Here is a 25,226-nt window from a genome sequence, read left to right on the forward strand (position 1 = left end):
AGTGGCTCACGCCTGTAATCTCAACACTTTGGGAGGCCGAGGTGGGCAGATCACCTGTGGTTGAGAGTTCGAGACCAGCCTGACCAACATGGAGAAACTTTGTCTCTACTGAAAATACAAAATTAGCCGGGCAGGGTGGCATGTGCCTGTAATCCCAGCTACTTGGGAAGCTGAGGCAGGAGAATTGCTTGAACCTGGGAGGCAGAGGTTGTGGTGAGCCAAGATCGTGCCATTGCACTCCAGCCTGGGCAACAAAAGAGAAACTCTGTCTCAAAAAAGAAAAAAAAAAAAAATAGAGATGGGCCTGGGCTAGGCGGCTCACGCCTGTCATCATAGCACTTTGGGAAGCGGAAGGATTGCTTGAGCTCACAAGTTTGAGACCAGCCTAGGCAACGTGGCAAAACCCGATCTCTACAAAAAAATGCAAAAATTAGCCAGGCATGGTAATGAATCCCTGTAGTTCCAGCTACTTAGAAGATGGAGGTGGGAGAATCACTTGAGCCTGGGAAGCGGAGGTTGCAGTGAGCCAAGATTGCGTCAGTGCACTCCAGCCTAGGCAACAGAGTGAGATTCTGTCTCAAAATAAATAAAAAAAAATAAAAATAGAGACTGGATCTTGCTATGTCACCCAGCCTGGTCTTGAACCCCTGGGTTCAAGTGATCCTCCTGCCTTGGCCCCTCAAAGTGCTGTGATTACAGGTGTGAGCCACTGAGCCCAGCCTATGAATGTAAGTCTTGTCTGAACCTCTGTAAAATAGGAATAGTCGTCCATATGTCACGGGATTATTGGGAAGATAAAATGAGATCATGTGAGACCATGTGAAGATGCTTGGCACATGGTAGCCAGACATTAATTCACTCAGGCAAAACAACCAGCCACCCAATGAACCAACCAATCAAACCAACCAAACACAGTGGCTCACGCCTGTTACCCCAGCACTTTGGGAGGCTGAGGCATGAGAATCGCTTGAACCTGAGAGGCAGAGGTTGCCGTGAGCTGAGATTGTGCTGCTGCACTCCAGCCTGGGCGACAGAATGAGACTCTGTCTCTAAAACAAACAAAACAAAACAAAACTGAAAACACCAAACAAATAAGCCAAACAGCAGCAGCAGCAACAATAACAAAATGGCTTGATTCAATCAGTTCAGTGCTATCAGAAAAGCTTCACAATTCAGGCTGGAGCGTGGCTGTTTCAGCTGTCTTTGGATGGGTTGCTGTGAGAAGCAGTGATGAAGGTACATGGGGTTTGGATCTATGCAGCCAGATGGCCTGAATTCAAAGCTTGGCTCCACCACTTCCCAGATGGGTGACGCCGGACTGGTTACTTAAGTGCTCTGGCCTCAGTTTTTCTGCCTGTAAAATGGTCATAATAACACCACCCTTGCCAGGCACAGTGGCTCACGCTTGTAATCTCAGCACTTTGACAGGCTGAGGCAGGCGGATCGCTTGAGGCCAGGTGTTTGGGACCAGCCTGGCCAACACAGTGAAGCCCCATCTCTACTAAAAATACAAAAAAAATTAGCCAGGTGTGGTGGCACATGCCTGTAATCCCAGTTACTCCGGAGGCTGAGGCAGGAGGACCGCTTGAACCTGCGAGGCGCCACTGCACTCCAGCCTGGGCAACAGAGGCAGACTCTGTCACAAAACAAAACAAAACAAACAAACAAAAACCCCAAAACCAAAAACAAACCAAAAAATAAATAAATAAATAACACCTGCTTAGTGGAATTCCTTTTTTTCTTTTTCTTTTTTTTTTTTTTCTGAGATCGTCTTTCACTCTGTCGCCCAGGCTGGAGTGCAATGGCGCAATCTCAGCTCACTGCAACCTCCGCCTCCCAGGTTCAAGCGATTGTTGTGCCTCAGCCTCCCAACTAGCTGGGATTACAGGCAACCCCCAACACGCCCAGCTCATTTTTGTATTTTTAGTAGAGATGGGGTTTCACCATGTTGGCCAGGCTGGTCTTGAACCCCTGACCTCAGGTGATCCTCCCGCGTCGGCCTCCCAAAGTGCTGGGATTACAGGAGTGAGCCACCCCACCCGTCCTGTGGAATTATTTGGAGGATACATGTGTTAACTCATCCAAGGTGCTCAGCTCAGCTCTTGGCACGTCGAAAGGGGCCCATCAATGTTAGATTTTTATGACTGTGAAAACCTGGCTGCACTCCAGCATAGCATGCTGTTTCATGAACCAGTCTTTCTCCACAGGCATGCAAACTTGCAAAGAAAGGCATTTAAGAGCACTACAAATTAGAACCACGGGAGAGCCAGGAAGTGGCTTGATTGAGTTGTGCAGTACAATTAAAGGTAAACTGACAAGCGAAATACCTGCCCTGCAAATAGCTAGTGTGCGCATATAAGGATTAATTTGTTTGGGGAGAATTCCTTTAAGTCTTTTTTTTTTTTTTTTTGAGACGGAGTCTCGCTCTGTCGCCCAGGCTGGAGTGCAGTGGCCGGATCTCAGCTCACTGCAAGCTCCGCCTCCTGGGTTTACGCCATTCTCCTGCCTCAGCCTCCCGAGTAGCTGGGACTACAGGCACCCGCCATCTTGCCCGGCTAGTTTTTTGTATTTTTTAGTAGAGACGGGGTTTCACCGTGTTCGCCAGGATGGTCTCGATCTCCTGACCTCGTGATCCGCCCGTCTCGGCCTCCCAAAGTGCTGGGATTACAGGCTTGAGCCACCGCGCCCGGCCTTTTTTTTTTTTTTTAATGGAGTTTTGCTCTTATTGCTCAGGCTGGAGTACAATGGAGCAATCTCAGCTCACTGCAATCTCCATCTCCCGGGTTCGAGCGATTCTCCTGCCTCAGCCTCCCGAGTAGCTGGGATTATAGGCCTGCACCACCACACTCTGGTAATTTTGTGTTTTTTTAGTCGAGACGGGATTTCGCCATGTTGGTCAGGCTGGTCTCGAACTCCTAACCTTAGGTGATCTCCCTGCCTAGGCCTCACAAAGCACTGGGATTATAGGTGTGAGCCACTGTGCCTGGCAATACTCACCTTTTTTTTTTTTTTTTTTTTTTTTGAGATAGGCTCTTACTCTGTGGCCAGGCTGGAGTGCAGTGGTACAATCTCAGCTCACTGCAACCTCCGCCTCCCCGATTCAAGTGGTTCTCCTGATTCAGCCCCCGCAAGTAGCTGGGACTACAGGCGCCTGCCACCATGCCTGGCGAATTTTTATATTTTTAGTAGAGACAGGGTTTCCCAGTACACTTCAGCCTGGGCGACAGAGCTAGACTCAGTCTCAAAAAAAAAAAAAAAAAAAAAGTGGGTATAAACATGACTGCAGAATTGCCCTGAGCTGCTATTCTCTGCCTAAGGGGTAGCCCTGCCTCTTCAATAAAGCTGTTTTCTTCCATCTCTGGCTTGTCCTTGAAAAGTCTTTTCTGGGTAAAGCCAAGAAGACTTGTGGGCTAAGCTCCATTTGAGGGCTTGCCTGTCCTGCATCAGATCCATGGAACAGATAGTAAATCAGCAGTGTGCGCTGTCTTACATGGCCACCAGGACAGTGCACCCAGTCCCACAGGACAAACAGACAGTCCTGTGTCCCCAGGGAAAATTAGGCACTGAGGCTTAACATCACCTCACGTATGTCACCAGCCAGTTATAAGGAAAGACAGAGAGGTTTGGCAAATTCTTATTTGAGGCCAGGCCTGGTGGCTCATGCCGGTAATCCCAACACTCTGAGAGGCCAAGGGGGGCGAGTCACCTGAGGTTAGGAGTTCAAGAGCAGCCTGGCCAACATGGTGAAACCCTGTCTCTACTAAAAATACAAAAATTTGCCGGGCATGGTGGTGTGTGCCTGTAATCCCCACCCCCCCCCAACTACTTGGGAGGCTGAGGCAGGAGAATTCGTTGAACCCGGGAGGTGGCGGTTGTAGTGAGCAGAGATCACACCACTGCACTCCAGCCTGGGCAACAAGAGCAAAACTCCATCTCAAAAAAAAAAAAAAAATTCTTATATGAAAAGAGATCCCTTTGACCCAACCACAGGTGATTCTTCCATTCATGTGGGACATGTTAGGGATCCAAGGACAGGCTGGGAGGAAAGAGACTAACACTCAGGTCATCAAGCTGTTGTGATGTGGGAAGAGGAGGCGGTAGGTGGGAGAAAGCTACCTGCATCAGCAATAATGATATCAACTGACACTCAAGTCCCTACCCTGTTCCATGCCCAACTGTAAGCACTTTGCACATCTCATTTCACATTCTATTTATTTATTTACTGAGATGGAGTCTCCCTCTTTTGCCCTGTCTGGAGTGCAGTGGCGTGACCTCGGCTCGCTGCAACCTCTGCCTCCCACGTTTGAGCTATTCTCGTGCCTCAGCTTCCCGAGTAGCTAGGATTACAGGTGCCCACCACCATGCCCGGCTAATTTTTGTATTTTTGGTAGGGACAGGGTTTCACCATATTGGCCAGGTTGGTCTCAAACTCCTGAACTCAGGCAATCTGCCCGCCTCGGCCTCCCAAAGTGCTTGGGATTACAGGCGTGAGCCATCGTGCCTGGCCAAACTCTCTCTTTTTAAAAATAGAAACGGGCCGGGTGCGGTGGCTGGAGTACAGGGGTGCTATCTCAGCTCACTGCAATCTCTGCCTACCAGGTTCAAGTGATTCTCCTGCTTCAGCCCCCCAAGTAGCTGGGATTACAGGCACCTGACACCATACCTGGCTAAATTTTGTATTTTTAGTAGAGTCAAGGTTTCACCGTGTTGGCCAGGCTGGTCTTGAACTCCTGACCTCAGGTGATCCACCCGTCTCAGCCTCCTAAAGTGCTGGGATTAGAGGCATGAGCCAACACGCCCCACCTCCTCTGGAGTATTTTAAAGCAAATCCCAGACATCACATCATTTCACCAGTGAATACATGTGTTTACCAGATAGACATTTTAAAAACCCATAACCACCATGCTGTTATCACACCTAATAAAATAAACAGTGATGCCTCGCTGTCATCCAATATCCAGTCCATGTTCAAACTTCCCTGATTGTCTTAAATATATTTTCACAATTGATTTGTTCAAACCATGATCCAACCAGGAACCACCCACTGCATTTTTGCCTGTTACACTTTTGAAGTCCGTCTTTCTCTTTTAAATAAACATTTCATTTTGGAATAATTTTAAATTAGAAAAGCTAGTACAGAGTGTTCTTGTATACCTTTCATCCAGTTTTCTCTAATGTTAAATCTTACACAACCGTGGTACATCTGTCAGAACTCAGAAATTAACATTGGAACATTACCGTTTAACTAAGCTTCAGAATTTATTCAGTTTCATCAGTTTTTCCAGCAATGTCCTTTTTCCATTCCACGATCCAATTCACGCTGCATTTAGTAAGTCCCTTTTAATCTATCAGTCTACCTCTGTTTTTTCCTTCGTGACCTTGATGTTTGGAGAAACCAGGTCATGTGGTCCATAGAATGTCCTATATCCAGACTTGGCTAATTGCTTTCTTACGTCGTTTTTTAACTTGCTTTTCTGCCCCCTATATTTCCCACAAATTGATGATTAGAGGTGGAGGCTAGATTAGATTGAGGTTTTATATATAATTTATTCTTCTTCGTATTATTTTTTGAGACGGAGTCTTGCTCTGTTGCCCGCGCTGGAGTGCAGTGGCGCGATCTTGGCTCACTGCAAACTCCGCCTCCTGGGTTAAAGCGATTCTCTTGCCTCAGCCTCCTGTGTAGCTGGGATTACAGGCACATGCCACCATGCCTGGCTAATTTTTATATTTTTAGTAGAGACAGGGTTTCGCCATGTTGGCCAGGCTGGTCTCTACCTCCTGACCTCAAGTGATCCACCCTACCTCCTGACCTCAAGTGATCCACCCACCTTGGCCTCCCAAAGTGCTGGGATTACAAGTGTGAACCACTGTGCCTGGCCATATTCTTCTTATTTTTTGAGACAGGGTTTCACTCTGTTGCCCAGGCTGGAGTACAATGGCATGATCGTAGCTCACTGCAACCTCCGCCTCCTGGGCTCAAGCAATCATCCCACCTTAGCCTCCCAAGTAGCTGGGACTACAGGCGCATGCCACCATGCCCAGCTAATTTTTGTATTTTTTTGTAGAGACAGAGTTTCACCACATCTCCCAGGCTGGGCTCACATTCCTGGGCTCAAGTGATCTACCTGCCTTCGCCTCCCAAAGTGCTGGAATTACAGGTGTGAGCTACCATGCCTGGGCTTTTTTTTTTTTTTTTTTTGACAAAATTCTTTGTGGATGGTGCTGTTTCTTTCCTATTGGATTGCATTAAAAGCCTCCTAATGTCTGGAGATCCCACTTCCAGTTTGTTTTCTTTTTTTTATTTTTAAATTATTTATTTATTTATTTGTTTTGAGACAGGATCTCACTCTGTCGCCCAGGCTGGAGTGCAGCGGTGTGATCTCAGCTTACTGTGACCTCTGCCACCCAGGTTCAAGCAATTCTCCTGCCTCCCTCAGTCTCCCGAGTAGCTGAGACTACAGGCATGTGACACCATGCCCGGCTAATTTTTTTTTATTTTTCGTGGAGACAGGGTTTCACCATGTTGGCCAGGCTGGTCTCAAACTCCTGACCTCAAGTGACCCACCCACCTCGGCCTCCCAAAGTGTTGGAATTGCAGGTGTGAGCCACTGTGCCCAGCCTTTTTTTTTTTTTTTTGACAGTCTTGCTCTGTTGCCCAGACTGAAGTGTAGTGCTGCGATCTCAGCTCACTGCAACCTCACCTCCCAGGTTCAAGCGATTCTCCTGCCTCAGCCTCCCCAGTAGCTGCGATTACAGGTGTGCACCACCATGCCCAGCTAATTTTTGTATTTTTAGTAGAGACGGGGTTTCACCATGTTGGTCAGAGTGGCCTTGAACTCTTGACCTCAAGTGATCCACCCACCTTGACCTCCCAAGGTGCTGGGATTACAGGCGTGAGCCACCATGCCCAGCCAGTTTTATCTCTTTGGATTAGTGTTTGTGGATTACACAGTTTCTTTCTTTCTTTTTATTTTCAGATGCCTGGTTAAGAAGTTTTCCTAATCAAATCTTGCTGGAGCAAACTATTGATGCTAGCCATTCAGTCCTTAAAATAAACATATTCACAGTTTTTTCTCATTAGCAGTGGTCAGAAGGCTGAGCATGATGGCTCACTTCTGTAATTCCAGGACCTTGGAACATTGAGGCAGGAGGATTGCTTGAGGCAAGGAGTTTGAGAATAGCCTGGGCAACATAGTGAGATCCTATCTCTACAAAAAATTTAAAAAATTAGCTGGGCATGGTGATGCATGCCTGTAGCCCCAGCTACTCTGGAGGCTAAGGTGAGAGGATCACTTGAGCCCAGGAGTTTGAGGCTGCAGTGAGCTATAATTGCATCACTGCACTCCAGCATAGGCAACAGAGTGATATCCCATCTCTTAAAACCAATAACAACAACAACAAAAAACCCAATAGGCTGTGTGTGATGGCTCATGCCTGTAATTCCAGCATTTGGGATCTGAAGTAGGAGGATCACTTGAGACCAGGAGTTTGAGACCAGCCTGCCTAACATGGTAAAACTCTGTCTCTTTTTTTTTTTTTTTTTTTGAGACGGAGTCTCGCTCTGCCGCCCAGGCTGGAGTGCTGTGGCCGGATCTCAGCTCACTGCAAGCTCCGCCTCCCGGGTTCACGCCATTCTCCTGCCTCAGCCTCCCGAGTAGCTGGGACTACAGGCGCCTGCCACCTCGCCCGGCTAATTTTTTTGTATTTTTTTTAGTAGAGACGGGGTTTCACCGTGTTAGCCAGGATGGTCTCGATCTCCTGACCTCGTGATCCGCCCGTCTCGGCCTCCCAAAGTGCTGGGATTACAGGCTTGAGCCACCGCGCCCGGCCGGTAAAACTCTGTCTCTACTAAAAAATGCAAAAATTAGCTGAGCATGGTGGCATGCACATGTACTTCCAGCTGAGGCTGAAGAACTGCTTGAACCTGGGAGGTGGAGGTTGCATGAGCTGAGATCACGCCCCTGCACTCCAGCTTGGGTGACAGAGCAAGACTCTGTCTTAAAAAAAATAAAAAATAGGCCGGGCGTGGTGGCTCAAGCCTGTAATCCCAGCACTTTGGGAGGCCGAGACAGGTGGATCGCGAGGTCAGGAGATCGAGACCAACCTAGCTTACACGGCAAAACCCCGTCTCTACTAAAAAATACAAAAAACTAGCCGGGCGAGTTGGCGGGCGCCTGTAGTCCCAGCTACTTGGGAGGCTGAGGCAGGAGAATGGCGTGAACCCGGGAGGCGGAGCTTGCAGTGAGCTGAGATCCGGCCACTGCACTCCAGCCTGGGCGACAGAGCGAGACTCCGTCTCAAAAATAAAATAAAATAAAATAAAATAAAAAATAAAAAATAAAAAATAAATAAATAAATAAATAAAAGGGCCAAGTGTGACGGCTGAAGCCTGTAATCCAGCACTTTGGGAGGCTGAGATGGGCAGATCACCTGGGGTCAGGAGTTTGAGACCAGCCTGGCCAACATGGCAAAACCCCGTCTATACTAAAAAATGCAAAAATTGGCCGGGTGCGGTGGCTCAAGCCTGTAATCCCAGCACTTTGGGAAGCCGAGATGGGCGGATCACGAGGTCAGGAGATTGAGACCATCCTGGCTAACCCAGTGAAACCCCGTCTCTACTAAAAAATACAAAAAACTAGCCGGGAGAGGTGGCAGGCACCTGTAGTCCCAGCTACTCGGGAGGCTGAGGCAGGAGAATGGCGTAAACCCATGAGGCAGAGCTTGTAGTGAGCCGAGATCCGGCCACTGCACTCCAGCCTGGGTGACAGAGCGAGACTCCGTCTCAAAAAAAAAAAAAAAAAAAAAAGCAAAAATTAGCTGAGTGTGGTTGTGTGCGCCTGTAGTCCCTGCTACTTGGGAGGCCAAGGCTGGATAATCGCTTGAACCCAGAAGGCAGAGGTTGCAGTGAGCCGAGATTGTACCACTGCACTCCAGCCTGTGCGACAGAGCGAGACTCCATCTGAAAAAAAAAAAGAAAAGAAAAGAAAAGAAAAGAAGGGCCAAAACCACAATTACTTTTGCACCAACATAGTACTTTGCAGCTCTGCTCAACTCACTCTCAGGGGTGATATGGCAAAGTGGAGAGCTATCTTGGGGTAGTGTAATAGCCACGAGGTGTGGGTCAAGACCCTGCTGTAAGTTCCAAGTAGCTCCAAGTAGCTGGTTGACCTTAGGCAAATTCAGGGCCATTAAGGCTCAGCTACACAGAATGTGCGCTGTATAAATCCACAGTGTACCATTCCCACAGATTGCAAAGTGCATGGCAGTCCTTGGAGTTGTTCAGTCTACAACCTGAACAAGGGTATGTAACCACTCTGGGATCTTATACAACATTCTGCAGGTCCCAGGTTTTGTTTGTTTGTTTGTTTCTGGGACATAGGGTTTCACTCTTAGCTGGAGTACAACGGTACAATCATAGCTCACTGCAGCCTCAATCTCCTAGGCTCAAGCAATCCTCCCATCTCAGCCTCTAGAGTAGCTGTGCCTGCAGGGATGTGTCACCATGCATGGTTAACTTTTGTATTTTTGTAGAGATGGGGGTCTCGCTATGTTGTCAATGCTGCTCTCGAACTCCTGCTTCTAGCAATCCAGTTTCATTTATTTATTTATTTATTTAATTTTGTTGGTGACAAGGTCTCAGTCTGGTGTAGCGATGTGATCATAGCTCACTACAGTCTCAACCTCCTGGGCTGAAGTCAGCCTCCTGAGTAGCTGGGACCACAAGTGTGCTCTACTATGCCTGACTGATTTTTGTTTTTTGTATAGACAGGGTCTTCCTGTGTTGCCCAGGCTGGTCTTGAACTCCTAGCCTCAAGGGATCCTCTTGCCTTGGCCTCCCAAAGTTCTGGGATTACAGGCATGAGCCACTGTGCCCAGCCCAGCCAGTTTTCTTTATGTTGTTGTTCATTTCTTTTCTTTTCTTTTCTTTTTTTTGAGACAGATTTTCACTCTTGTTGCCCAGGCTGGAGTGCAATGGCTCGATCTTGGGTTACTGCAACCTCTGCCTCCTGGGTTCAAGCCATTCTCCTGCCTCAGCCTCCGGAGTAGCTGGGATTACAGGCGCCTGCCACCACACCCAGCTAATTTTTTGTATTTTTAGTAGAGATGGGGTTTCGCCATGTTGGCCAGGCTGGTTTTGAACTCCTGACCTCAGGTGATCCACCCACCTTTGCCTCCCAAAGTACTGTGATTACAGGCGTGAGCCACTGTGCCCGACCCCCAGCCCAGTTTTCTTTCTTTCATTTTTTTTCTTTTTTTTTGAGACAGGGTCTTACTCTGTTGCCCACGCTGGATGCAGTGGTGCAATCATGGCTCACTGCAGCCTCTGCTTCCCAGGCTCAAGCGATTCTCCAGCCTCAGCCTCTTGAGTAGCTGGGAACACAGGCACAAGCCACCAATGCCTAGCTAATTTTTGTATTTTTTTGTAGAGACAGGGTTTTACCATGTTGCCCAGGCTGGTCTTGAACTTCTGAGCTCAAAGCGATCTGTCCGCCTTCCAGTTTCATTTCTTTAAACTGGCTGAACCAAGCAGGGTCCTGGCAGGAAAGAATGGAACCTGGATGGTTCAAATGAAGAAGCTTCAATACAGAAGCCCTGGCTGGGTGCGGTAGCTCACGCCTGTAATCCCAGCAGTTTGGGATGCTGAGGCAGGTGGATCACCTGAGATCAGGAGTTTGAGATCAGCCTGGGCAACATGATGAAACCCTCTTTCTACTAAAAATATAAAAATTAGCTGGGCGTGGTGGCGGGCGCCTGTAATCCCAGCTACTTGGGAGGCTGAGGTAGGCTAATTGCTTGACACCAGGAGGCAGAGGCTGCAGGGAGCTGAGATCGCGCGCTGCACTCCAGCCTGGGTGACAGAGTGAGACTCCATGTCAAAACAAACAAACAAACAAAAAACCCTTACAGTTGTGTGGACAGAGCTAAGGAAGTAAAGGAGGAATGGCATGGTGCCCAGTTAGAGTTGGAGACTAGTTGGGGCCCAGTTAGAGCTGGAGACTTGAACATCCGAAGCTGGAGGAAGAAGACTCTAATCTGAAGCTCACTCTCCTCCTGATCTTTTCTCTTGATCCCTCCCACTGGCTGAGTCCACCGTAGAGTGCAATCAGTAAGGCAGCCAGGCGATGTCATCCACTGGGCTCAGCCTCCCAGGGCTCAGAGCAGGGCAGAGAAGGGCAGGCAGTGGCTCTGGAGCAGGGGACCACGTCCAACAGAGGAAAGGCGTTACCTCAGGGAATCAGGAGATTGGGAGTTGGAAATTAGATCTAAGAATCTTTATGTTCCGGGCTCAGTGGCTCGTGCCTGTAATCCCAGCACTTTTGGAGGCCAAAGCAGATAGATCATTTGAGGTCAGGAGTTCGTGACCAGCCTGACCAACATGGTGAAACCCCGTCTCTACTAAAAATACAAAAAAATTAGCCTGGCGTGGTGGCGAGCACTTGTAATCCCAGCTACTCAGGACGCTGAGGCACGAGAATCGCTTGAGCTCCAGAGGCAGAGGTTGCAGTGAGCAGAGATGGCAAATCCTTACAGCTCATTCTTTCATTTCATTCATAGTTGCAAATATCAAGCCCTTTGTTTTCTCTCTCTCCCCTCCCTCCCTCCCTCCCTCCCTCCCTCCCTCCCTTCCTTCTTTCCTTCCTTCTGTCTCTTTTACTTTTTTTTTTTTTTTTTGAGACGGAGTCTCGCTCTGTCGCCCGGCCTGGAGTGCAGTGGCCGGATCTCAGCTCACTGCAAGCTCCGCCTCCCGGGTTTAGGCCATTCTCCTGCCTCAGCCTCCCGAGTAGCTGGGACTACAGGCGACCGCCACCTCGCCCGGCTATTTTTTTCTATTTTTTTAGTAGAGACGGGGTTTCACAGTGTTAGCCAGGATGGTCTCGATCTCCTGACCTCGTGATCCGCCCGTCTCGGCCTCCCAAAGTGCTGGGATTACAGGCTTGAGCCACTGCGCCCGGCCCTTCTGTCTCTTTTTCTCCCTTTCTCTCTCTCTCTCTCTGTCTCTTTCTTTTCTTTTTCTTTTATTTTTTTGAGGCAGAGTCTCATTCTGTTGCCCAGGCAGTACAGTGGCGTGGTCATGGCTCACTACAGCATTGAGTTCCTGGGCTCAAGTGATCTCCCACCTGAGCCTCCTGAGTAGCAGGAATTATAGGTATGCAGCACCACACTTGGCTGATTTTTGTATTTTTATTTTTTCACTCTGTTGCTCAGGATGGAGTGCAGTGGCATGTAATCTCAGCTCACTGCAGCCTCTGCCTCCCAGATTCTCCTTCCTCAACCTCCCGAGGAGCCGAAATTACAGGTGCATGTCACCATGTCCAGCTAATTTTTTTTTTTTTTTTTGGAGGCGGAGTCTCGCTCTGCCGCCCAGGCTGGAGTGCAGTGGCCGGATCTCAGCTCACTGCAAGCTCCGCCTCCCGGGTTCACGCCATTCTCCTGCCTCAGCCTCCCAAGTAGCTGGGACTACAGGCGCCCGCCATCTCGCCCGGCTAGTTTTTTGTATTTTTTAGTAGAGACGGGGTTTCACCATGTTAGCCAGGATGGTCTCGATCTGCTGACCTCGTGATCCACCCGTCTCGGCCTCCCAAAGTGCTGGGATTACAGGCTTGAGCCACCGCGCCCGGCCGTCCAGCTAATTTTTGTATTTTTTTTTTTTTTTTTCTGAGACGGAGTCTCGCTCTGTCGCCCAGGCTGGAGTGCAGTGGCACAATCTCAGCTCACTGCAAGCTCCGCCTCCCAGGTTCCGGCCATTCTCCTGCCTCAGCCTCCCGAGTAGCTGGGACTACAGGCGCCCGCCACCTCGCCCGACTAGTTTTTGTATTTTTAGTAGAGACGGGGTTTCACTGTGTTAGCCAGGATGGTCTCGATCTCCTGACCTCGTGATCCGCCCGTCTCGGCCTCCCAAAGTGCTGGGATTACAGGCTTGAGCCACCGCGCCCGGCCCTAATTTTTATATTTTTAGTAGAAATGGGGTTTGACCATGTTGACCATGCTGGTCTTGAACTCTTGACCTCAAGTGATCCACCCGCCTTGGCGTCCCAAAGTGCTAGGATAGGCGTGAGCCACCTCGCCCGGCCATTTTTTGTTGTTGTTCTTTTTTTTTTTTTTGAGGCAGAATCTCGCTCTGTCACCTGGACTGGAGTGCAGTGGCCAGATCTCAGCTCACTGCAAGCTCCGCCTCCCGGGTTTATGCCATTCTCCTGCCTCAGCCTCCCGAGTAGCTGGGACTACAGGCGCCCGCCACCTCGCCCGGCTAGTTTTTGTATTTTTAGTAGAGACGGGGTTTCACCGTGTTAGCCAGGATGGTCTCGATCTCCTGACCTCGTGATCTGCCTGTCTCGGCCTCCCAAGTGCTGGGATTACAGGCTTGAGCCACCGCGCCCGGCCTGTTGTTGTTCTTAATTGAGATGGAATCTTGCTCTGTTGCCCAGGCTGGAGTACAGTGGTACAATCTCGGCTCACTGCAACCTCCGCCGCCTGGTTTCAAGAGATTCTCATGCCTCAGCCTCCCAAGTAGCTGGGAGTACTGGCTCGTGTGTATTTTTTTTTTTTTTTTTTTTTGTAGAGAAGGAGTTTTGCCATATTGGCCAGGCTGGTCTTGAACTCCTGGCCTCAAGTGATCTGCAAACTTTGGCCTCCCAAAGAGCTGGAAGTACAGGGGTGAGCCACTACGCCCAGCCTCTTTATACTTTTCTCTTTTCTCTCTCTTTATCTCTCTTTCCTTCTCTATCTTTGTTTCCCCTTCTTTATTGCCCTTTTCCATGTGTTGTGAAACGTTCTTTCTTTCTTTCAAGATGGGGTCTTACTCTGTCACCTATGCTGGAGTGCTGTGGTGCAATCATGGCTCACTGCAGCCTCAAACTCCTGGGCTCAAGCCATCCTCCTACCTCAACCTCCTGAGTAGCTGGGACCACAGGGGCACCACAATACATGGTTGATTTAAAAATTTTTTATAGGCCGGGCGCGGTGGCTCAAGCCTGTAATCCCAGCACTTTGGGAGGCCGAGACGGGCGGATCACGAGGTCAGGAGTTCGAGACCATCCTGGCTAACACGGTGAAACCCCGTCTCTACTAAAAATATAAAAAAACTAGCCGGGCGAGGTGGCGGGCGCCTGTAGTCCCAGCTACTTGGAGGCTGAGGCAGGAGAATGGCGTAAACCCGGGAGGCGGAGCTTGCAGTGAGCTGAGATCCGGTCACTGCACTCCAGTCTGGGCGACAGAGCGAGACTCCGTCTCAAAAAAAAAAAAAAAAAAAATTTTTTTATAGAGGCAGGGCCTTGTTATATTGCCCAGGCTGGTCTTGAGCTCCTGGCCTCAAGCAATCCTCCTGCCTTGGCCTCCCAAAGTGCTGGGATTAGAGACATGAGCCACTGTGCCCAGCCCTGTTTTCATTCAAGGTATGAATTTTGCCAGTGGCCCTAAGGTGAAAGTACTCTTTCCACTTTACAGAGAGGGAAACTGAAATTCAGAAAGGTTAAGATAGTTGCCCAGGCCGGGTGCAGTGGCTCACACCTGTAATCCCAGCACTTTGGGAGGCTGAGGTGGGTAGATCCCCTGAGGTCAGGAGTTCAAGACCAGCCTGGTCAACATGGTGAAACCCCATCTCTACTAAAAATACAAAAATTAGCCAGGTGAGGTGGCTCATGCCCATAGTCCCAGCTATTTGGGAGGCCAAAACACAAGAATTGCTTGAACCCGGGAGGCAGAAGTTGCAATGAGCCGAGATTGTGCCTCTGCACTCCAGCCTGGGCAACACAGTGAGACTCTGTCTCAAAAAAAAAAAAAGTTTCCCAGAGCACCCTGTCGTCAGTGTCTGAGTTGGAGTCCTGTTAGAAAACCCTGGAGGGGCTGGAGGAGACAGCAGGGAAGTCAGAGAGAGATTTGATGGCCAGGTGCAGTAGCCTCGGTCTATAATCCCAGCACTTTGGGAGGCCAAGGCAGGAGGACTGCTTGAGTCCAGAAGTTCAAGACCAGCCTGGGCAACATATCAAGACCCTGTCTCTATTAAAAAGAGATTAGGGTGGGATAAGGCTGGCGCTCCCACCTGCGCCAGGCAGGTAGCAGCCTCTGGGTGGCTCCAAGAGGCACACACTGAGCTGGAGGGCTGCCTCCCTATGGCAATGTCACTCTGGGTGGCTCTGGGAGGCCACGCTGACCAGCCTGAAGGCATGTTGGAGTGGGACCAAACAGCCGCATGGGACTTGGAAACCAAACGGATTCCTTCCTTAGTCCCCTCCTCCCCATAAGATTTTCATTAAATTGTCAGGGTCTTCTGGTCACAACTAAAGCCTTGGCTTTAATAATGCCTTAATTTAAAAATCCTTGAAATAATCTTTGGCTGTCTTTAGCATGAAAGGATTTCCCCCCCGCAAAGCCTTTAATTCCACAGTCATCTAGGTTTCCAAAGGAAGGTAACTCTGCGGGCCTTTCACAGGCCTAATTAACGACTCTAGTCAGCATTCCAGTCGAACTGCTTTCTGTCTATTTTCTGGTTGCTCAACAAAGGGCTTATCTAGAACTTGTTTCAACTTCAAACAGACACTTCATAACAGTAAATTGCAATAAGGTTTTATCAAGTGAAATAATATTTTCATGCTCTTTCTACCAGGTCTCGGTATTAATGAAAAGCCACTCTTAGGAAACATAACCTGCCTTCCCTTCTTCCTCTCTGGTTGTTAGCAAAACATATATCCCGCCTTTTTTGTTTGTTTGTTTTTTGTTTTAATAGAGTCTTGTTTTGTTGCCCAGGCTGGAGTGCAGTGGCGTGATCTCAGCTAACTGCAACCTCCACCTCCTGGGTTCAAGCGATTCTCATGCCTCAGCCTCCCAAGTAGCTGGAATTACAGGGGCCTGCCACCATGTCCAGCTAATTTTTGTATTTTTAGTAGAGATGGGGTTTCACCGTGTTGGCCAGGCTGGTCTTGAACTCCTGACCTCAGGTGATCCACCTGTCTCAGCCTCCCAAAGTGATGGGATTACAGGTGTGAACCACCGTGGTCAGCCGTCATACCCTTTAAAAATTTTTTAAATTTAGATACAGGGTTTTGCTGTATCACTCAGGCTGGAGTGCAGTGGCATGATCATAGCTCACTGCAGCTTTCAACTCTTGAGCTCAAGTGATCCTCCTGCTTCAGCCTCCCAAGCAGCTGGGACTAAAGGTGGATGGCACCACACTCGGCTAATTTTTTACAAACTTTTTGTAGAGACAGGGTCTTGTTATATTTCCCAGGCTGATCTTGAACTCCTGGGCTCAAGCTCTCCTCTTGCCTCCTGAGTAGCTGAGACTATAGGCTCATGCCGCCACCTCTGGCTAATTTATTTTTTATTACTTTATTATTATTATTATTATTTTTGAGACAGAGTCTTGCTCTGTTACTCAGGCTGGAGTGCACTGGCATGATCATGGCTCATGGCAATCTTCGCCTCCCAGGTTCAAGCGATTCTCCTGAATGGCTGGGATTACAGCTAAACCATGCCCAGCTAATTTTTGTAGTTTTAGTAGAGACGAAGTTTTGCCATGTTGGCCAGTCTGGTCTCAAACTCCTGACCTCAAGTGATCCGCCCACCTCGGCCTCCCAAAGTGCTGGAATTACAGATGAGAGCCACTGTGCCCAGCCCAATTTATTTTTTAATTAATTAATTAATTGGAGATGGGATGGTCTCACTATATTGCCCAGGCTGGTCTCAAACTCCTGACCTCAGGGGATCCACCCACCTCAGCTTCCCAAAGTGCTGGGATTACAGGCGTGAGCCACCACGTCTGGCCGGGGACAATGTCTTTTTATTTGCATTCTTCTGAAGGATCCTGTAAAGCAAACTGAGGGAGACATGATGTCTCAGATGATGGGCACCAGCGGGCTTGGTGTGGTTTGCCATGGATTAGGGTTGGATTGGCGAGAAGGAAGGACACAGGTGGGCAACTGAAGGACAGGACTGTGACTAGGCCCCCCCAACAGTGCAGATGGACAGGCATCAAGAAGATCTCTTTGAGTCTAGGTGTGGTGGCTCATGCCTGTAATCCCAGCACTTTGGGAGGCGGAGGAGGGCAGATCACCTGAGGTCAGGAGTTTGAGACAAACCTGACCAACATGGTGAAATCTGTCTCTACTAAAAAGACAAAGAATTGGCCAGGCGTGGTGGCGGGTCCCTGTAATCCCAGCACTTTGGGAGGCCGAGGCGGGCGGATCATGAAGTCAGGAGTTTGAGACCAGTCTGCCAACATTGTGAAATCTGGCCTGTACTAAAAATACAAAAATTAGCCATGTGTGGTGGCATGCGCCTGTAGTCCCAGCTACTCGGGAGGCTGAGGCAGGAGAATCTCTTGAACCCGGGAGGCGGAGGTTGCAGTGAGCTGAGATCACGCCACTGGACTCCAGTCTGGGCGACAGCGCAAGACTCCATCTCAGAAAAAAAAAAAAAAAAAAATTAGCCAGGCAACTGGGTGCAGTGGTTCATGCCTGTGATCCCCACACTTTGGGAGGCTGAGGCAGGTGGATCACCTGAGGTGGGGAGTGCAAGACCAGCCTGACCCACATGGAGAAACTCTGTGTCTACTAAAAATACAGAATTAGTCGGGCGTGGTGGTGGACACCTGTAATCCCAGCTACTCGGGAGGCTGAGTCAGGAGAATTGCTTGAACCCGGGAGTAGAGGTTGCAGTGAGCCGAGATCACACCATTGCACTCCAGCCTGGGCAACAGGAGCAAAATTCTGCCTAAAAAAAAAAAAAAAAAAATTAGCCAGGCATGGTGGCTTGTGCCTGTAGTCCCAGCTACTTGGGAGGTTGAGGAGGGGGAATAGCTTGAACTCAGGAGGCAGAGGTTGCAGTGAGTGGAGATCCGCCACTGCACTCCAGCCTGGGTGACACAGCAAGACTCCATCGTCAAAAAAAAACCAAAACCAAAAACAAAATGGACTGTTGGAATAGCCATTTAATTTGCTGTCTTCTGAATAGGTAGTTCACTGCTGATGTTTGAGAAACAGGCAAGCTTCTACCTGTTGGTAGGCAGAGCAAAGAAGTATTCACTTTCACAGAGCCTGGGTGGAATTTTGGAGGTGTCCAGGTAAAGAAGAAAATTCAGGCTGGTCGAGGTGGCTCACGCCTGTAATCCCAGCACTTTGGGAGGCTGAAGTGGAGGAATTGCTTGAGTCCAGGAGCTTGAGACCAGCCTGGGCAACACAGTGAGACCCTAGTCTTTACAAAAAATTAGCTGGGCGTGGTGGTGTGTGCCTGTGGTCCTAGCTACTTGGGAGGCTGAGGCAGAAGGATTGCCTGAGCCCAGGAGGTCGAGGCTGCAGTGAGCCATGATCGATCCACTGTCCTCCTGCCTGGGCGACAGAGTGAGACTATGTCTCAAAAAAAAAAAAAAATTCAAAGTGGGGATCTTCTATAATATCTGTTCTGCTTACATCTTGCCCTGGCCAAGTAGGGAACGCTTGCAGCAAAGTAAATAAGTCTTTGTTTTGACTCCCCTGCTCCCTTGAGTGAACTCCAGCCGTTCCTGCATTGTTTTGGGACCCAGAACAGCTGGGAGCACAGACTGCTGGAGAAATCAGGATGAAAACAATTCAGCTCCTACCATCGCCTTCCTGAACTTCTGAGAGAACTGCAGAATCCATGTTCTATAGGGCAATGGGTGTGGTGGGGCGGATCTCTGTTTTAGATTAACAGGAGGATTTATCATGCCAAGAGGTCAATATTTACATTGGCTTCAGCTTCATGAATATTTACTTCTTTGTTCCCTGCTGACTCCAGCAGAAGCAAAGATCTGCGTTTTGTCTGCTGAAGAGGATGCTGACCCATTACGTTCTTATCAGAAAGGTCTGGAAACAAAGCTGTCACGGAGCCCACTTCCTTGGTGAAGCTTGTTTCTTCCATCAAGAAATCTGATCTGGCCAGGCACGGTGACTCACGCCTGTCATCTCAGCACTTTGGAAGGCCAAGGCGGGCGGGTCACCTGAGGTTATTAGTTCAAGACCAGCCTGACCAACATGGTGAAACCCCGTCTCTACTAAAAAAAAAATAATTGGCTAGGTGTGGTGGCATGTGCCTGTAATCCCAGCTACTTGGGAAGCAGAGGCAGGAGAATTGCTTGAACTCAGGAGGCAGAGGTTGCAGTGAGGAGAGATTGTACCACTGCACTCTAGCCTAGGTGACAGAGTGAGATTTGGTCTCAAAAAAAAAAAAGAAAGAAAGAAATCTACTCCAGCCTCGGAAACAGAGTCTCACGCTCTGTGCCCAAGGTTGGAGTGCAGTGGCACCATCTCAGCTCACTGCAACCTCTGCCTCCCGGGTTCACGCCATTCTCCTGCCTCAGCCTCCCGAGTAGCTGGGACCACAGGCACGTCACACCGCCTGGCTAATTTTTTGTATTTTTAGTACAGACGGGGTTTCACCATGTTAGCCAGGATGGTCTCGACCTCCTGACCTCGTGATCCACCCGCCTCGGCCTCCCAAAGTGCTGGGATTACAGGCATGAGCCACCGCGCCCGGCCAAGAAATCTACTTTCTGTTAATATCTCTATGACTAATCTCCTGTCTACTTTCTATCTCTGTAGATTTGCGTATTCTGGACACTTCACATAAATGGACTCATGTGACATTCATGTCTTCTTTCTTTCACTCAGCATAATGCTTCCAAGGTTCATCCATCATGTATCAAGTACTGTATTCCTTTTCATGGAGGAATAATATTCTATTGTACACGTATAGCACCTTCTTTTTTTAAATAAATTCATCTGGATTGCTTCTATTTTTTGGCAATTTTCAGTCATGTGGCTATAAACATTCATGTACAAGTTTTTGTGAGTATGTGTTTTCCTACTTTGGGATATATACCTAGGAGTGGAATTGCTGGGCCACAGGGTAATATGAGGTTTAATTTTTTGAGGAACTGTCAAAGAAAGTCAGTTTTTGAATTATTTTTTAAGTTATAACAAAAAAAAAAAGTATCGACCTATTTGGAAAATGAGGGGCCAAATGTGGTGGCTCACGCTTGTAATCCCAGCATTTTGGAAGGCCAAGGTGGGCAGATCATTTGAGGTCAGGAGTTCAAGATCAGCCTGGCCAACATGGTGAAAACCCGTCTCTACTAAAAAAAAAAAAAATTAGCCAGGCGTGGTGGTGCACAGCTACTCGGGAGGCAGAGGCAGGAGAATCGCTCGAACCTGGGAGATAGAGGTTGCAGTGAGCAGAGATTGTGCCACAGTACTCCAGCCTGGGCAACAGAGCGAGACTCCTTTTCAAAAAAAAAAAAAAGAAGAAGAAAAGAAAAACAGAAATCTGAACTCTCTTTGTACAAACAACCCTGTTCCTAAGGCTTTCGTGCACTTATAGCATGGGAGGAATACAAGATCCTTGATAAGTCACTTCCTCTCTGTCTTCCCATCTGTAAAACGGGAATATGGGCCAAGCACGGTGGCTCACACCTGTAATCCCAGCACTTTGGGAGGCTGAGGCGGGCGGATCACCTGAGGTTGGGAGTTTGAGACCATCCTGACCAATATGGAGAAACCCCTACTAAAAATACAAAATTAACTGGGCATGGTGGCGCATGCCTGTAATCCCAGCTACTCCGGAGGCTGAGGCAGGAGAGTCACTTGAACCCAGGAGGTAGAGTAGGGATAATGACAATCACTACCTTGTCCATTTCAGAGCATCTGTGTGAGCAGTTGAGGACACAAGGGCCAAGAAAGGACTTTGTGAACAGACAGCCATGTTTGTCGAGCTTCCATTTAGTGGGAATATGGAGGGTGGTTGTGTGGTAACCGAATGTCACCAAGGAAAGGAGGAGGAAGGAGCACTGAATCTGGGTTGCAACTCCAAAACCATTTTTTTTTTTTTTTTGAGACGGAATCTGCTTTATTGTCCAGGCTGGAATGCAGTGGCGTGATCTTGGCTCACTGCAATCTCCGCCTCCTGGGTTCAAGCGATTCTCCTGCCTCAGCCTCCCAAGTAACTGGGATTACAGGCGCCTGCCACCATGCCTCGCTAATTTTTAAGTATCTTTAGTAGAGACGGGGTTTCTCCATGTTGGTCAGGCTGGTCTCAAACTCCCAACCTCAGGTGATCCACCCACCTCGGCCTCCCAAAGTGCTGGGATTACAGGCGTGAGTCACCATGCATAGCCCAAAACCTTTTTTGAGACAGGGTCTCACTCTGTTGTCCAGGCTGGAGTGCAGTGAGCGATCACAGCTCACTGCAGCTGCCAACTCCTGGCCTCAAGCGATCCTCCCACCTCAGCCTCCTAAGAAGCTGGGATTAATTAGCGAGTACTCAGCTATTTTTTTTAAGTTTTTTTTTGTAGGGATAAGATCTCACTATGTTGCCCAGGCTCGCCTTGAACTCCTGAGCTCCTGCCTTAGCCTCCCAAAGTGTTGGGATTATAGGCATGAGCCACCGTGCCCCACCCAAATCCAAGCCTTTAATGCTAGATATCTCTGGTTCTTGGGAATAATGGCTTCTGCCTTTCCAGAAGTTTTGCATGGATTTAGACAATGGCAAGGGTACAGTTTTGAAATACAGAGACAAGTACTTGTGTGGAATATTGGGACTCTGAGGGAGTAGAAGTGGCAGCTGTCGTGATAACAGCAGCTAACATTCTTTTTTTTTTTTTGAGACAGAGTCACCCAGGTTGGAGTGCAGTGGCGTGATCTCGGCTCACTGCAACCTCTGTCTCCTGGGCTTAAGCAATTCTCCTGCCTCAGCCTCCCAAATAGCTGGGATTACAGGCATGAGCCACCACACCCAGCTCATTTTTGTATTTTTTGTAGAGATGGGATTTCACCATGTTGGCCAGGCTGGTCTTGAACTCCAGAGCTCAGGGATCCGCCTGCCTCAGCCTCCCAAAGTGCTGGGATTACAGGCGTGAGCCACCGCGCCTGGCCTGCAGCTAACATTCTAATGTAGAAAACTGGGCCCTTTGGAGGGCTCTGTGGACTACTCGATTCTAGGACTGTTCAATTCTCCACTTTTACTGTTCACCACATGTGTGTTTTTTCTTTCTTCTTTCTTTTTTTTTTTTTTTTTTTTGAGACGGAGTCTTGCTCTGCCGCCCGGGCTGGAGTGCAGTGGCCGGCTCTCAGCTCACTGCAAGCTCCGCCTCCCGGGTTCACGCCATTCTCCTGCCTCAGCCTCCCGAGTAGCTGGGACTACAGGCGCCGCCTCGTCGCCCGGCTAGTTTTTTGTATTTTTGTAGTAGAGACGGGGTTTCACCGTATTAGCCAGGATGGTCTCGATCTCCTGACCTCGTGATCCGCCCGTCTCGGCCTCCCAAAGTGCTGGGATTACAGGCTTGAGCCACCGCGCCCGGCCATTTCTTCCAAAACAATGCAAATTCCTTGAGAGGCTAAGGCAAGGAATTGGAAACCTGCCTAGGCAACATGGTCAGACTCTGTCTCTACGAAAAACAAAAATAACAAATTAGCCAGGCGTGGTGGCGCATGCCTATAGTCCCAGCTATTCGGGAGGCTGAGGTGGGAGGATTGCTTGAGCCTGGGAGGTCGAGGGTATAGTGAGCCATGATTGTGCCATTGCACTACAGCCTGAGCAATAGAGCAAGACTCTGTCTAAAAACAAACAAAATTGGCCAGGCACGGTGGCTCACGCCTGTAATCCCAGCACTTTGGGAGACCAAGGTGGGTGGATCATTTGAGATCAGCAGTTTGAGACCAACCTGTCCAACATGGTGAAATCCCGTCTCTACTAAAAATACAAAAATTACCTGGGCATGGAGGCAGGTGCCTATAATCTCAGCTACTCGGGAGGCTGAGGCAGGAGAATTGCTTGAATCTAAGTTACTTGGGATACTAAGGCAGGAGAATCGCTTGAACCCGGGAGGCAGAGGTTGCAGTGAGCCGAGATTAGACCACTACACTACAGCCAGGGCTTCAAAGCCAGACTCCGTCTAAAAAATATAAAAAAATAAAAATATAAAATGAGGCCGGGCGTGGTGGCTCAAGCCTGTAATCCCAGCACTTTGGGAGGCCGAGACGAGCGGATCACGAGGTCGGGAGATCGAGACCAACCTGGCTAACACGGTGAAACCCCGTCTCTACTAAAAAATACAAAAAACTAGCCGGGCGAGGTAGCGGGCGCCTGTAGTCCCAGATACTCGGGAGGCTGAGGCAGGAGAATGGCGGGAACCCGGGAGGCGGAGCTTGCAGTGAGCTGAGATCCGGCCACTGCACTCCAGCCCGGGCGACAGAGCGAGACTCCGTCTCAAAAAAATAAAAAAAAAAAAGATAAAATGAAATGAAAAAATAAATAAATAACGGGAACTTCATCTTGTATGCATCTGTCCACTCTGCCAGCTATCTTTTTTTTTTTTTTTTTTTTTGAGGCGGAGTCTCGCTCTGTCTCCCGGACTGGAGTGCAGTGGCCGGATCTCAGCTCACTGCAAGCTCCGCCTCCCGGGTTTACGCCATTCTCCTGCCTCAGCCTCCTGAGTAGCTGGGACTACAGGCGCCCGCCACCTCGCCCGGCTCGTTTTTGTATTTTTAGTAGAGACGGGGTTTCACCGTGTTAGCCAGGATGGTCTCGATCTCCTGACCTCGTGATCCGCCCGCCTCGGCCTCCCAAAGTGCTGGGATTACAGGCTTGAGCCACCGCGCCCGGCCTTTTTTTTTTTTTTTTTTTGACGGGGTTTTTCTCTGTTGCCCAGGCTGGAGTGCAGTGGTGAGATCTCAGCTACTGCAATCTCTGCCTCCTGGGTTCATGAGATTCTCCTGACTCAGCCTTCCGAGTAGCTGGGACTACAGGCATGCGCCACCATGCCCAGCTAATTTTTTTGTAGTTTTAGTAGAGACTGGATTTCACTCTGTTGGTCTGGCTGGTCTCAAACTCCTGACCTCAAATGATCCACCCTCCTTGGCCTCCCAAAGTGCTGGGATTACAGGTGTGAGCCACCACGCCTGGCCGCCAGCTATCTTTTTAATGCCTTCTCAAATAATAGTGTAAGCACTTTGAGGGTGAGTACCAGGCTATTTGCATTTTCAATATCCCTTTGCTGCACCCAGCACAGAGACGGGCACACAGAAGTTGCCTGTTACATGCTCACAGGCCAGAATGAACCTATTGTCCCGGACATGAAGAAGAGGACCAGGTATGGTGGCTCACACCTGTAATCCCAGCACTTTAAGAGGCTGAAGTGGGTGGATTCCTTGAGCCCAGGAGTTTGAGGTCAGCCTGGGCAACATGGCAAAAGCGTGTCTCTATAAAAAATATAAAAATCAGCCATGCTTGGTGATGCGTGCCTGTAGTCCCAGCTACTTGGGAGGCTGAGGTGGGAGGATTGATGCTCAGGAGGTCGAGGTGCAGTGAGCTGAGATCGCACCACTGCACTCCGGCCTGGGAGACAGAGGCACGGTCTCAAAAAAAGAAAAGAAAAGAAAAGAAAGGACGAAACTCAGATGACCATTTTATTCCTGCAGTTTCTGGGATGTATTCATGCTTGTCCTACAGACTTTCATCCTAGGCCGGGCACAGTGGCTCATGCCTGTAATCCCAGCACTTTGGGAGGGTGAGGCAGGCAGATCACCTAAGGTCAGGAGTTCGAGACCCGCCTGGCAAACATGGTGAAACCCTTTCTCTACTAAAAATAAAAAAAAAATTAGCTGAGTGTGGTGGCAGATGCCTGCAGTCTCCCAGGTAGGGAGGCTGAGGCAAGAGAATCACTTCAACCGGGGAGGTGGAGGTTGCGGTGAGCCAAGATTGCACCACTGCACTCCAGCCTGGGCAATAGAGTGAGACCCAGTCTCAAAAAAAAAAAAAAAAAAAAAAGAGGCTTTTGTCCTAAGATACTCTAGCACTATATGGAGTAATGTTATTCCTTTGTCTCCCCGTTTCTCCACGGTCACCCTAGCTTGGGTGCAGACCCTGGCACTGGAAAAATGAGTTGAAGATAATAAACGACATTCCTGTTCCCTTACCGTGATGACCAGCAGCATAAAGTCCAGTTCACAGCAACATGGCCTTTCTCTACTCTTTAAGATCTCATTATGCGTAGAAGGCAGGGGAAGGTGGAAGACAGAACGCTTACAAATTCCTGGGGGGGATGACCTCATCATTTATTAGGTGTTGGCCAACTGCCCAAGGAGCACAGTTCAGATTCCTTTTTGGGGAGGCACTGAAAATCCCCTGATAACCCAAATTCTCCAAATCTTTTAGGCCTCAAGGGAGGGAAGGAGGGCGAGAGGAATGAAGCGATTCAATTAGGAGGCTGTTTACTCCTA

General features: G+C 49.0%; 1 long non-coding RNA gene across 1 annotated transcript; it reads right to left on the reverse strand.

Moving 5' to 3' along the window:
- Positions 1-136: 136 nt before the first annotated feature.
- LOC117073105 lies at positions 137-23,235 on the reverse strand. The gene is made up of 4 exons (XR_004433110.1): positions 23,199-23,235; positions 23,018-23,021; positions 22,827-22,881; positions 137-194 (listed from the first exon to the last, which is right to left on the reverse strand). It is a non-coding gene; the product is annotated as an uncharacterized LOC117073105 (long non-coding RNA).
- Between the last annotated feature and the right edge of the window lie 1,991 nt (positions 23,236-25,226).

This window comes from Trachypithecus francoisi, unplaced genomic scaffold, assembly GCF_009764315.1.
Source record: "Trachypithecus francoisi isolate TF-2019V2 unplaced genomic scaffold, Tfra_2.0 Lachesis_group4, whole genome shotgun sequence".
Classification (NCBI taxonomy): Eukaryota; Metazoa; Chordata; class Mammalia; order Primates; family Cercopithecidae; genus Trachypithecus; species Trachypithecus francoisi.